Genomic DNA, 15,512 nt, shown 5'->3' on the forward strand with positions numbered 1-15,512 from the left:
TGCGAGTCTTTGGTACTTCACATGCAACATCTGCACAACTTCCAATCAGCTTTACATCCTTGGGACCCCAAGCCTTTGTCTCTGTGCAATGATTTCTTTATATATCTGATTTATTTCTGTATCAGCTGCAGTGTATCAGAGATTGCTGGAAGTCTGGCTTTTCATGTGAAATGATGCATCCCTGCAGAGCTGCTTTCCTATTGGCCAAAATTAGGTTTCCATGTTCTGGGCTTTCTTCTCACTTCACATGGAAAAGCCATGATATCTTCATCCCTGCAGTTCATCAGTCTTTTGAACACAAAAGATTAGGGTTTTTTTTAAAAAAAAAAAAAATCCAACTCCATAGGGAGAAATATGGGATGTACTTTTAGTGTCATTAGCTTTCTAACTGTTCTGCTGGTAAGAGCACTGCTTTCCTCGTGTGCTGTTCTCAGCAGAGGAACGCAAGATGGTCATACCTGGCCTCAGTGAGATGGGGAAGTGATGTCATTTGGCTCATCCTAGCGTGGGATGCATCTTGTCTCATGGAAGCACTTTGTATCAGCTCCAATAGATGCAAGAGAATTTCGCACACAGACTCAGCATGCCTAGTAGCCCCATTTGACGCTCTTAGTAACTGCCTCAATGAGAAACGTAAGTATTTCACTTTCTGAAGAATGAAGCACTCCTTCAAAGTTTGCACAACCTTGGTTTTCAGCATTTCAAGGTTCACTACTATGAGAACAAACATGGGTTGGCTAAAAAAAATGTGGCAGTGTGGAAGGGAACTAAATCTCAAGATATATGAATCTGGGTCGCCAATAAATTTTCCTCAGCCTTGATAGTTCTTAAATTTTCCTTCTGTTGATAAAATCTATCCTCTTGAATTTCAGCTATTCCTATCAATTTTTTTTTTTGCCAAGGGTCAAGTCAAAGTCTTTCTGTTCATCCTTATATTTTGAAGCCTTTCTCATATATCATCAACTTCTTATTTATTCTACTGCCTGTGGCTTACTTGGAAAAAGAAACATAGCCCGCAGTATTCTGGTAATAAGGCTTTGGGGCAGCCCTGACCTTCCGATAAGGAATTCAGTTTTACAGCACAAAAAGGTGGCATTGAGTTGTGCTGTAAATTGTTACGTCCATCACTTACCCATTTACCACTATCTCCGCTGTTTCTAAAGCCCCAATCGATGTAGCAGCTAGGCAGTAACAACGAACAGCCTCACTGACAGTACTCAAGGTATTGCATTCCTTTGCCTTTTTGCTTCATTCAGATGATCTAGTTTGTTTTCCAGTCTTTCTAAGACTAAAAGGGGTTGGGGTTTTTTGTTTTTGCTTTGGATAGCCGTAGGATGAAGGACAGTAGAGTAGTAAAAGATTTACAGCTAGGATGTTCAAAAAGAGAGGATTTTCAGTCCAGTCATAAAATGAACAGGCACTCTATCTCTCTCTCTCTCTCTCTCTCTCTCTCTCTCTGTGTGTGTGTGTGTGTGTGTGTGTGTGTGTGTGTGTGTGTGCATTCCCATTCCAATCTGAATTATTCTGGCCAGTATATAGAAATATGCATATTTTGAGCGTGAGTGTTTTCCCCACAGGTGGCACAAAACCTATTACTTTTATTCATGCATGATACATAAAACATGCATTACAAGTTTAAAAAGAAATCCATCCAAAGCAAGTAACTTCATGCAGCAGCTTGATCTGTATGATCATTCCAGGGTGTCAAATTTGATTACTTTGATTAGTTTATTGGTTGGCAGGATTATGCATCACAGGCCAAATAATCATGAGGTTGAGAGGCAACATTGTTTCCCACACAAGTCTTCCAAAGCACTGGACCAACACTTCTTTCACCCAGATCATTACAATTTTTCGTCTCCATTCAATAGCACAAAACTGTCTTCATAGCCTGAGATAGGGAGAAAACACAAATAGCAAAGTCAATAAACCAACAATGTAATTAGATGTGCTGGTTAGGTGAAATTGGGTGATGAATTAAAAAATGGTCCTGCGGGAAGTGTAACCCATGGATATTGATGATCTTCAGGTGATCTAAAAACTATCAGAGGGGAATTTATTAATTAGATGCTGACATTTAATTCCCTTTCTCCATCAACTCTCAGCAGTATGGTTCTTGTTTACTTGTGCCTTTGGCAAAGGCAGCAGGTAAATTTCTCTAATCTTTGTTCTCTGTCTGTGTCAAAGAATCATGAAGTAGAAATACAAAGCTCATTAGATGCAAAAGGGTGGCCTTTGGTCCTGATCTTCACATCTTCCACTCCTAGTGGAATTTTTTTCATTAAAAAAAGTCTCTGGTATGTTTGTCTTCTATGCAGAAATATCCTCCATGGGGTGAAAAAAATAAACAAACCCTTAGCTATCACCATAACCTTTTCTTTAATGGGACAGAAACTTGTGTCTGTGCTGTATAACTTCAGAATGTAGAAAAGGATGCTTCCTCATTCCATATGTGTTGGATTATTTTTCTATCACCTCTTGAGATGATGAGAGATAAAGCCTAACCACCTGGAGGGAATGGGCCTTGGGAATGCTGGTTTATATAACAGAATGCTTTGAAATATAATGGAAAGTTGATGTCATAGAGTCACATTATAGTCTATTCTTCCTTCAATGTACTGCATTTTAATTTTTTTATTTATCTTTTGGTCTGGAGAAATAGTCCCGTGAAGTACAGCCATGTGAATATGTACAGATTATAATGATGATAAAAAGACTAAGCACAATTGTTCTAGGATGAAAATACAAGCGGTAACATAATTTATATAGTATTCTGAATATCCACCAATGACAAATTCAGATTCGCACTGGGCTTATAATGTTATGAGCAGTTAAGCTGCATATTTGCTCTTGACTCCAGGGAAAATTAATCAGACCGGCAATTTGTGGCCTTGCATCCCGTGATTCTTGACACCATTCTTGAAACTTCTATTGCTCCTATTAAACATAAAATCAAAGACCACAAAGGCTTTCCTAAGATTTATTTTTCATGTCTAGTTAGCCATGGGCCTCAGGGTTTTTCCAATCTGATTCATGTGTCTTTTTGCTGGCCCTTAAAGTTAATCTATTCTCATGAGCTGTTGGCAAGAGTAAATGGGCAAAAAATATGAACAATTGAAAAGGGCTAAAAGTCTCAAAGCTGTTTTCCAAAATTTACAGAGATATGAGTAAGCACCAGCTTGTCTTACCCATGGGCGGACATTGACCGGCGCCCGTACCTCCGAACGGAACTCCGTCCAGCCTTGCCGGAGCCGAGCGACGGCACCGTCTTGGGACTGAGGCCGACGCCTTCACTATGACGGGCGGACCACGTGGCTGATTACCATGTCGGACAGGGAAATGGGATAGGCCGGCATTGTGTGGGACGACCGCGCTGCTCTATGACGCTGGGTCTGCACACAACTGTCACCTTTTGTCCAAACAAAAATATAAGACTAATGTGACTATTATTATAGACAACTGGTTTATGTTGGTAATGTTTTAGTATTTGTGCATTTCATTATTTACATTTTGTTCAAGTATTTTATTCATAAAACAAGCCCTATTAACTTAGACTGATGTGATAATTTGATACAAGGCCAAATCTGTAGTGTGATTTGGAAATACTAAGCTTTCTAACTTGTAATGATTATATGTGGAAAATAACAAATGTCCCATTTATCCCCTTAATTGACAGACCTGACTGAAATTTAGAGAGCTAACTTCAGGCAATAATCAGTGCGAGTGTTTGTATTAGATGCCCTTAAATTCTGAAAAGTATCTTTTTCTTTTCTACTTTTTCACAGAAATAGATGGAGTTTTCAGACACAATGTTCAATCTGTTCAGGTCTTCCAATGGTGCAGTCATTACCATTATAACTGAGTCTATCCAGCTTGCTGCTGGTTATCCCTTTCTTCTCTTTTCCTCCATTTTCCCAGTACTGCAACCTTCTTCAGAGAATGGTTCTTCACATAATGTGTCTGAAATAGGATAATTTGAGCCTGTGGGCTGGGGACGGAGAGAATAGCTCTAAACCAGTGTTTCTCAACCTTGACAATTTTAAGGCATGTGGACTTCAACTCCCAGAATTCCACAGCCAGCGTTGCTGGCTGTGGAATTCTGGGAGATGAAGTCCACATGCCTTAAAATTGTCAAGGTTGAGAAACACTGCTCTAAACTGAGCCTGGATCCCAGCCCTCTTACCTTCATCTAACTCAAACTGAAAGGCCCCCATTCTGCAAAAGATGAATTTTGGAATCACAACTGATTGAAAGAGGGTGGAATTATCTTTCCATGGGCTTCCTTTTAACTTGTCTTATAATCCAAGTGAATTCCTGACAGAAGATAGTGAGAAATGCATTTTTGTGCCATTAAAAATTAAAATGCATTTTGGCATACTAGTATGTTGTTCTTAATAGAGAAAACACTTGGCTATTTATCCAATGGCCAAATAAAACAATTTCCTAGAACAAATGAAATATAATTTCTTTCTCATGGATCAGACAGTGGGGAGATCTTTCTTCAGCTAAATTTTTGCTTTCAGCTTCAGTGTGGGAATACTATTATCTTATTGCCCTTTGCAAATCAATAAGTTAACAAATCTATCTGCTATATTGTCTTGCCTGTGCCCAATAAAAGTGTGGGGTTGGAGAATGTTGATTTTTGCCAATACAGTAAAATCTAGCTTGAGTTATACCTAGATAGTACTACCTATCTCAGAGAGGATTAAAAGGAGAAAACAGAAATGGATCTCTCCTACTTTCCTCTCCTGCTTGAGTTCACATCAGAGGAAGAATACTAGACAGACAAGACAATTTATTTGACAGTCACTGAGGAGTGACAGCACTGCAGCTCTCTTGGGCTGCTAAGAGAAAAAGGGGGAAAGAAAAGTAACTAGATAAGGTTATGATTTTCTTTCTGAACTTGAAAAACTAGTGGATGATAAGGACACATCCCTGAACTCTTTGAACCTGTAAAATACCTTGTGAACAAAATGTGGCTTTGTGATCAGTGGAAAATACAAGGTACTCTTTCCGGATCCATGCCCAATTTATTAAAAGTTTCTTTTACATATCATATAGCCCAGGATATCAACATTAGAACTTCTAGAATGGGCACTGATTATATAGCACACATCAAATTAATCTGCAGTCAAAGAAACAAGATAATTATTTTAACATAATGCACTCAGAGGTGATCCCTAGTCTGGTTGCAGAATGCTAACTTCTAAATATGGTACAAGTAGTCCTCAACTTATGCCCACAATTGACACCAGAATTTCTGTTGTTAAGTGAATCATGCCTGACTTTACCACCTTTCTTGCTGCAATTGCTAAGGAAATCACTTCAGTTGTTAAGTAAATCGCACGGACATTAAGAAAATCCAGATTCCCCCATTGATTTTGTTTGACGGAAGCTGGCTGGGAAGATGGCAAGTGGCAATTGCATGATTCGACGATGTTGTAACCTTCAAAAATACATGCCAGTTGCCAAGTGCCCAAATTTTGATCATGTGACGTGACGAGGCTCTGATAGTCATAAATGTGAGGACCAGTCATAAGCCACTCTTTTCAGTGCTGTTTTAACTTCAAAACGCTTGCTAAATGAATGGTTGTCAGTCAAGAACTACCTGCACACCTTTTAAATGTATGGTCCATTTCAGAAGAAGACAAGTTTCCATGCATCACAAAGAATTATGTTCATATTCCTATAAGAACAAATTCAAGTTCAGTCCTCTTGCTCTTGGTTGTTTATATACTGCCCATGCTTAAAGCTTGTTTCCTACATTAAAGAGCTTCTTAGTGCAATAATACACCAGATTAGAGTTTATTTTATGAGTCAGTGCAAAAAAAAAAAAAAAAGCCATCCAGTACTGTTTATTGTGACAAAGAGGGGAATTAAAAGTGTGCAGCTATAAACATTTCTCATACAAGATGTAGTTGTCTTTGTTCTCTACAATTACCCTATTTATTCTGGAATCCATTTTTCTTCCAAGCTCTACGTCTTCTAACTTTCTTGAAAGGCCTTCCTCTTTTCTTGCTCCAGAAAATGCTCAAACTCCCCTTGAAGTTCTTTTACCAACTTCATTGTTCTACATTAGCTGCAAGAGTTAAATATTTTTTCTTCTGTTCCCATGAACTAAAATGAACATCCATTTAGAGCACCACTTTCTACAATCTGAAATGGAAAGATAACCAGTAACAGAAAGAAATTTTTAAAGAATATACTTTATTAAATTTCTGCAAAAGCTAAAATATAAAAAGCAAGAAAAAAGGAATTACAAAGGAATAAAATAGGGAAAGGAAAGATGCAAAGGAATAAAGGAGGGGAAAGGATACAAAAAGGATATCTTCCAACTTTCTTCAATACAGTTACAAGCATACAATATATTAACCTTTTGATCTAAAATTCAATATTACATAGTAATTTTATAATCAGAAACAATTCTAATTGTTCAACCCCAAAATTAATATGTATGTGTGTGTGTGTGTGTCTTTTAAAATACTAAAAATGCGAATCCTGGGCATTATGTTAACAAATAATATAATGCCTTGGCTATTAGAAGGCAGAAGCAATGCTCACAAGTGTGGGCCCATATGTCCAGCTCTGGCCACACGTTCGATCTAGCTAACGCAGAGGTTATAGCTTGTGAGACGACCAAGGGGGGCCGCCTACTCAAGGAAGCCTGGCTCTCTAATGAAAATTCCATCAACCAGCATATAGATCTTTTGCCGGCCTACCAGACTCTTAGGAGATGGGAAAAACAGCACCACGGCCTGCTGAGAAGACATTTAACTCTTCCTTGGCAGGATTGGGGCGGTAGAATGATGGATGAGACGAGCACGATCTCTAAGGAAGACGATGACAGCGTTTTGCATAATTGGGACGATGGCTCTATGGGTGGGATGACCACGACTCCCATGGACCGAGATGATGGACCAAACGGCCTTAAGCCAGGGATGGAAGCGCTGAGGCGATCTGGAAGGAGTGGGAGGGAGGGGGAAGACAGAGAGCAGGAATGCTGGAACAGCAGCTTGTTGCAGGACTGGGGCGGAGGAATTACGACAATGGCCTTGGGGGTGGGGGAGGATAATGGCCCTGGGAGGGAGGGGGACTGGGCACAGGGATGGATCAACAGCCGCCCGCCAAGTGCTTGCACACGCTCTAAAAGAGCATTTGAGGATCGTAAAACAACCAGTGGAGTCAAAGACAGTTTACCTGATGCGGAACAACTCTGCACGATACGGATTAATACAATCAACGGGCCGATGACACGCTCAAGGAGCTGGGCGCAGAGGCAGGAGGCTATATGAGCTGCCTTCCCGATCTCCTTCTATTCTAACTCTGATGACGCCTGCAGTTTTTGGCTGGACAAAAGCTTAGTGACTCTTCTTAACCACAGGCTTGTTTATATTAAACAGGTTGGTTTATTATATCCTGGTGTTCATTTTTTCTTTTATTTGTTAATATAATATATATTATTTCTAGCCAAAAGTCCAAAAGTGGTTTCCAAGAAGAAACAAAGCTCAACAAAATCTTTTCTTTAATCAAGATAGTTAATTTCACCATCTCGGCCAATACCGTTAACTTCACTAATCTTTCTTCCATGATGGGAATTTGCAAGTCTTGACAGACGTGAACACTGGGCTCTATCTAACAAAATGAAATTCAATGGTAAAAAAACTAAGGTTCTACATTTAGGCAAGAAAAACCAAACGTACAGTATAGGTGGGATCTTGCTCAATAGTAGTATCTGTGAGAAGGACCAGCTGCTAAAAAAAAGCCAACACAGTGCATTAACAGAGGAATAGAATCAAGATCACTTGTAGTGTTAATACCACTTTACAGTGCCTTGGTAAGGCCATACTTGGAATACTGCATCCAGTTTTGGTCACCACAATGTAAAAAAGATGTTCAGAATCTAGAAAGAGTGCAGAGACAAGCAACAAAAATGAACAGAGCCGAGGTGGCGCAGCAGTTAGAGTGCAGTACTGGAGGCCACTTTAGCTGACTCTGTTCAGCAGGTCAGCGGTTCAAATCTCACCAGCTCAAGGTTGACTCAGCCTTCCTTCCTTCCGGGGTAGGTAAAATGAGGACCCAGATTGTTGGGGGCAATGTAAATATATATATACATTGCTTACTGGTGTACACCGCTTAGAGAGTGCTTGCACTTAAAGCAGTATATAAGTCTCATAAATAAATAAATAAATTAGGGGACTGGAGGCTAAACCACATAAAGAATGTTTGCTGGAATTGGGTATGTCTAACTTAATGAAGAGAAAAACTAGGGGTGACATGATAGCAGTGTTCTAATATCTCAGGGGTTGCCACAACGAAGAGGGAGTCAAGCTATTCTCCAAAGTACCTGAAGGTAGGATAAGAAGCAACTAAGGAGAAACTTCCTGACAGTTAGAACAGTTAATCAGTGGAACAATCTGCCTCTAGAAGTTGTGAATGCTCTAACACTGGAAGTTTTTAAGAAGAGACTGGACAACCATTTGTCTGAAATGGTGTAGGGCAGTGGTGGTGAACCTATGGCACTCAGAGCCCTCTCTTTGGGCACACGCATCATCGCCCCAGTCCTAGGCCTTCAGCTGGGTTTTATAAAACCTTTTCGCTTTAGGCCTCCGCCACCGTGCACAAAAAAAAAGTTCAACCAATCAGTCAATTTCAACTTCTTGCAGGAAAAAAAAAGATCTTGCAAAGTTGGAATTGATTGAACTTTTTAGTCCCACCCAGTCTACCGTTACAACCACAGCCACACCCACCCAATGGGCCATGCCGACCTGGCACCCAACGATACATAAGTGGGTTTGGGATTGCAGTTTGGGCACTCGGTCTCTAAAAGGTTCGCCATCACTGGTGTAGGGTTTCCTGCCTGAGCAGGGAATTGGACTAAAACAGGGCTTTTCAACCAGTGGTACGGGTGCCACCTGTGGTACATTGGCACCTGGCAGGTGGTACGCGACCATCCTAAAAACATGGTAGCGTGGGAGGGGAATGAGCTGAACCAGTGACAGCACTGCACAAGCCTGAACGAGAGATAGCTGGAGCTGCAGGGCTGTCAGGACTCAGTGGAAGCCCCAGGATCAGTGCCGCTTTCCAGCTGATCAGCGCTTCTTCAGGACTGTCTGGGCTCAGTGGAAGCAGCAGGATCAGCGTCAGGCTCCAGCGTCGGCACTGATCCTGGTGCTTCTGCTGAGCCCTGAAGAAGCACCAACAACTGGAAAGCAGCACTGATCCTGGTGCTTCTGCTGAGCCCAGAAGAAGGGCTGACAGCTGGAATGTTGCAGCATCTCCAGGGTCTTGTGATTTACATTCAAATGCTTGGCAACTGATTCATATTTATGATGGTCACACTGTCCCAGGGTCATGTGAAGTGACCAAAACCTGCTGCAACCACCCAGCAGACAGGGAATAAAAACTAAACGCCCCCCCCACCCCCACTGCCAATCCTCAACAGAAATGCTCACAACAATGAAAACCTCGGACAGGAGGAAGAGCACCGCTGGGTGTAGGCAGGTGTGCTGCTCGGCTGTGGCTTGGGGGGCACTTTTTCAGTGCCATTGTAACTTCAAACAGTCACTAAGTGAATTGTTGTAAGTCGAGGACTACCTGTACTTTATCACTTTTTTTCCTTTTTTTTTTTTTGGGGGTCATCAAGTTTTTGACACCTTGCTAGGCGACTGGTGGTACTCGGATGTTGCCATATCCTAAAAGTGGTACAATGGGTGAAAAGGTTTAAAAGCCCTGGACTAGAAGACCTCAAAGATCCCTTCCAACTCTATTAATGTTATAAATACATTTCAGAAACAAGTCTTTCCATCTCTGTGTGTATAAAGTCTCACTGCAACAAAAGAAAGCTTGCATCTATTTCTTTCCTAACATGCTCTACCTATCCAGCTTCTTAATGTTGTATGAATGTCTAAACCTCCACTGATGTCCCATAACATTTCTTACAAGCGCAACATATACAGACATTAGACAACTGACAAGCATAGGACCCAAACCCATGCCCTCTCCTCATTCAGCCTTCCATGTCCTTTTTCTTACAATGCCACTGAGTCCATGCAGCGCAAACGTAAGCCAGTCAGTTTATGCCAGAATCATTCAAAGCCACTTCTTATTTTGTAGCAAGTTATTTTGCTTCTTCTATCTGGCTGGCAAACTCATGTAAAATCAGAAGATAACTAAAAGTGACAGCATATTTTGTTTTGTAGCATTGCTAGGTAACAGCGTATCTTGATCAAGCTGCAACGCAAGGTCTACTGAGTAGAAAAGGTCAGAAATGGAGCAGACTATACCAACAGGAGGCCTGGATCAGGAAGGGCAGGAAGCCAACCATGGAGGAATCCAATTAACAGAAGCTGAGTAAGTCAATGATAACAGCAAAGAAATTTAACTGAGGATGTTGTTCCAGCAGTGATCTGTTCTTTGCTAAAGGCTTTAATGCTTCTACCTCCAAAAGCACCAGCAACAATTAGCTTGTCAGAGAAGCTGTTTCTGCATTCACTTGTTATTTCAGGGAACCATTCCATGTAACTGAGCATCATTGTTTTGCTTCGTTCCCTGAATCTTTAGTCCTCTGGTTTCTTTGAAGGCTGGATGGAGTTTGAACATGTGACATCTGGAATGAAATAATACTTCTGAGCTTCTCTCACTTTTTCACTTCACTTTAGATTTTAAAATGTTGAGTTTGCTGCAGTAATATATCCCCTCTTCTCTGGATCTGCCATGTGATGGGATCCCTTTTGTTTATCATTTTCACTTTCCCAATACTGTGACAAAGGAAATCAACAGAAGTGGGAGGTTAAGGATAACAGAAGGTGATCTCAGCTGGATTCCAATTAAAACAGAGTGCAACTGATTATACATTGAAAGATACAAAATGTAGCTTCATTTCCTAAGCCATGGGATGAGGGAACAGCAAACAACAAAGCTGCCATGGGTGTCACTTTTACCAGATCCATGGCTAAGAAGCAGAGTACACAGAAATTAGGAACACCCAATTCTCTGAGTCATGAAAAATAGTTGCCACTAGGCAATACAGTAGGTATTAAAGATAGGTAGTCCTTGACTTATGACCACAATTGAGCCCAAAATTTATGTTGCTAAGTGAGGCATTTGTTAAATGAGTTTTGCTCCAAGTTACAACCTTTCTTGCCACCGGTATTAAGTGAATCACTGTAGTTCTTAAGTTAGTAACACAATTGTTAAGTGAATCTGGCTTCCCCATTGACTTTGTTTGTCAGAAGGTCGAAAAAGACCCCAGGACACTGCAACCATTATAAATATAAGTCAGTTGCCAAGCATATGAATGTCGAATGGTCACTAAACAAACTGTTCTAAGTTGAGGACTACCTGTACTGCAAAATCAAAGGTGTTTCTTTGTGCAGAAATAGTCCATCATGCTCATAAACAAGGGTATTTCTTTTGCTCACTCCTGGGCCTGCCTCTCTCAACCAGGATAGACAGAGAGATGCTGCAGTTATTGTCTTTGGCTGATATACGCTGTCACTGCTTCGTTGTCCTCTCCTAAATGAGAGATAGAGAAGCCAGGGCAAAAGATGGATACTGCCTTTCCTTTTCTGTTAAGAGGAAAATACAAGACCAGTTTAAACAGACAAAACATAAAACAACAGGAGTATTGAGTGTTCGTTAAAACACGTATTGAAAAGAAACATGGATGGTGTTATGTTTAAAGAAAAGGCATAGAGTTCAAAGAGCAACTGTAAACACAAAAATCCAAAATGGAGAATAAGCTTCACGGAAAAATACCTTGGAAATAAGCAAGGCTTAAGTGTGTCTCAGCATGCAATCAAAACTCTAATACATTTTACCTGATTACCTACTGCATCTAGAATCAGGGTGGAACTTATCTGTACATTACTAAAACTCTCGTTGTCATGACCTCTAACTGGGTAAAACGGCATTATAATGCAACAATTTTTGAAGGTACCTCAAAAAGGCTAATTTACAGAATGTGTCAAAAATCTGGGACTTATGACTTCCAAGGGAATGAAATTTGGGAAGATTGTAACTGCTTCAGTTCTACTTACCTGCTCGGAAGGGATGGACAGGATGAGATGGGATGAGATAGGATGGAAAGGAAAGGAAAGGAAAGGAAAGGAAAGGAAAGGAAAGGAAAGGAAAGGAAAGGAACCCATGACACCACTCTCCCACATGTTCCCCCAACTATGCTGCCTCCCCATATGCCTTGCCTGATCTGCGCAGAACCTATTGCACAACTCCATGCACTCTCCCCAAACTGTACCCCTCCTGTGCACCTTCACTAACCTACAAGCACCTCCTGTGCACCCCCATGCTCCCTTCCCATGCACTGGCCCTGACCTGGACAGCACTTCTTACACATTTCCAACCACCTCCAGGCACCCTTCCCAAACCATGCTATCCTCCCAATGCCCTGAAAATTAAAATATTTTTAATTTCTTGGGATGGTAAGGAAAAAAGTATTGTTTTATATAGAATAAAAATAATGCAATAATAGAAAGAGGGAAATCATAATTGTAACACAAATAACCAATAAAAGAATGAATATCTAGCAAAAGATCCCACATTCTATATATTCAAGTTTCTTCCTTTCCTTTCCTTTCCTTTCCCTGCCTTGCCTTGCCTTACCTTGCCTTATTTCCTTGCCTTGCCTTATTTCCTTGCCTTGCCTAAATTAGCATGACAATGACTCTGGGGAGCTTTGCAAAATTAAAAGCACTTTACCTAAAAGCAATAATCATGCAGTGGCCAGTGCAACAGAACCTTCCTTCCATCTCCCTGCTAGTTTAGGGATATCTGATCACCCTTCTGATCCCAAGCCCTGGGAGAAAAGGCAGATCTTTAAAGAACATTTGAAAACAGACAAGGTAGAAGTGACAAGATTCTCCAAAGGGATGCTGTTCCAAAAACCAGTGCAGTAACAGAGAAGTTGGGCTGGAAAAGAGTCCAGTCTAATAGTCTGGAAAGTTGGTGAGAGGAATAAAAAGCAAGATGAGCTAATGGTCTAACTCTATAAGATATCTTCTTTAATGGTCTGACTCTATAAGATATCTTCTCATGTTCAACTCCGTCATCCAGGGATTTCTTATTCCTTCAGAGGAATATATTTCAATTATTACTCAAAATATTTAATACAGGGATTTGTATAGGGTCTCCTGCTTGAGCAAAAGGTTGGACTAGTAGTCCTTCAAGATCCTTTCCAGCCTATTATTCTATGTTCTATATTCTAAAATAGTTTTCAATAAATGTACTTTCTCTTCCAAAAATTAATTTATTCCGACTAATGTTTATATTATTTTCTTGCATATATATTCTTGCCTTTATCCCATTCAGTCATCAATTGCGCTTTGACATTTTTCACTATTTAGCATAACAAAAGCAGGCAGCTAGTATCATATGCAATATTAATTTTCAGCAATTAGATTAGATTTTAGTATGGATTAAAAGAAAGATTGTTGGGTTACCAAAAAATCACTCTGTGAGAGATACCATTTTATTTTAAAATGTTTTAATGATTTATTTGTATCTTTCATTTTCATTTTTCTATCCATTTACAAATGAGAAATTTTTGTCGGGTTATATGCATAACGCACGCACGCACGCACGCACACACACACATACACACACACATGGAAATTCCTTTTTTTCTTCCATTGTCAGTATTTTTTTTTTATTTTATGGAAAAATAAAGGAGAAAGATGCTGCACATGTAATGATTTTAAATTAGAATTCAGAAAAGAGAAATAACTATGTTAGTGTCTTGTAAACGAAAGCCTAGTCCACAAAAAAGCCATAATAACTTTTCATCTTTAATTCAATAAAAATACCAATTTCTATGAACCATATCCATAAACTGATGCTATCAAAAACATCTATCACTATATAAAATAACATAGAATAATAGGATTGGAAGGGACCTTGGAGGTCTTCTAGTCCAACCCTTTGCTCGACCAAGAGACCTTATATCATTCCACAGAAGTGATTGTCCAACCTCTTCTTAGAAACCTCCAGTGATGGAGCACTCACAACTTCTGAAGACAACCCATTCCACTAATTAATCATTCTCCATGGGCTTTGAGATGAGGTTCTAAGAAGGCAGCTCAAGAAAAAGCTTAAGAGCTCTAGTGATATTCAGTCCATGAAAGAGGGATGTGGACAGAAAGCAAAGGGCAAGGAAATAACTGGCTACACATAGTACAAATTATTTTGTGGGGCAGTGGTGTGCTACTAAATGTATAACAACTAGCTCTGCTGGCTCCATTGCTACAGCTGAGCCACATGCTGCCAAATAACTGATCGTCATGGTAGGCATCATGTTGTTGTTAGTTGCGAAGTCATGTCTGATCCATCACGACCCCATGGATAACATTCCTCTAGGCCTTCCTGTCCTCTACCATCTTCTGGACTCCAGAAGATGGTAGAGGCATCATGGCTTAGCTCTATTCTCATGAAAATTTAACAGTTGGGTCTCATATGTTACTACAAGCCAAATCATGCATACTTCTAGAAATAAAGATGATGAGCCCGTACATTTAATAGAGAAAGGCAAATCTGATTGATTGGAAATAAGGAAAATCTGGAATAATGATTTCCATTGTTATAATAAATCAAGCCAAGCAATTTCTTTGTTCAAAAGGAATGGAAGCAATGGGAAAGCAGGAGAGGCTGCATTACACACAAAACTATCTACCTCTGCCCTGAATCCAAATTAATGTACCTGGCAACACCGTACAGAGTGTTGGAGTTAAAATTAGTGGGGGAATTAGTGAAAACAATATGGTAGCAACATTCCCCCTCCCAACGAAGGAGAAGATTTACTTTCCAAAAATAAACTGCAATTTAAAGATATCTGAGTTGTGAACTAGCCCAACATCTTTTCAGAGATAACGCAGGCAAACACAGCCCATCCAGAATAGTCTTATTTTACTATGAAATCAGCATTTTCATTCGGAGGTGGAGGAAGTCAAAGGGACTTAACCAAAGAAAGCCTTAGCTGAGGAAGTGAAATAGCAGCAATATTAGTGAAAAATTATCATATAATGCTGGAATTTTGATTTTGTTTGATTTTATGGGAAACTAAAGTCAAAGATTCTTTTCCCCAAAAAATCACATTTTAATATGAACATAGAAGTACTAGGTATTATTGTTGATTTTAATGTAAGAGGTTAATGTATTTTATATGTGTATCCATACCAAAAAAATGGGAAGTTATTCTTTTTTCCCTTTCCCTTTTTTCCCTTTCTTTTTTTTTCCCTTTGCATTCTTGACTTTGTTTTTTCTTTACCCTCTCCATTTCCTAGCCCTTCCCTTCTTCTCTTTTTATATTTTATCCTTTGCTAAAGCTTTATAAAAACAAAAAAGCATTTTAATAAACCCAGTGCAGTGATAAGTATAGTTCCATGATCAGAAAAGCTAATGGGAACTCAAGGTGATGGAATTTCCTTAGAAAGGAGTTGCTAAGAGTTGCAAAGAATTGACTATAAACCATAAGTGTCTGCACAGAAGTAGTCTTGTCTCTGTTG

The sequence above is a fragment of the Crotalus tigris genome, unplaced genomic scaffold (assembly GCF_016545835.1).
Source record: "Crotalus tigris isolate CLP2741 ecotype Arizona unplaced genomic scaffold, ASM1654583v1 scf7180000020033.632256, whole genome shotgun sequence".
NCBI classification, from domain to species: Eukaryota; Metazoa; Chordata; class Lepidosauria; order Squamata; family Viperidae; genus Crotalus; species Crotalus tigris.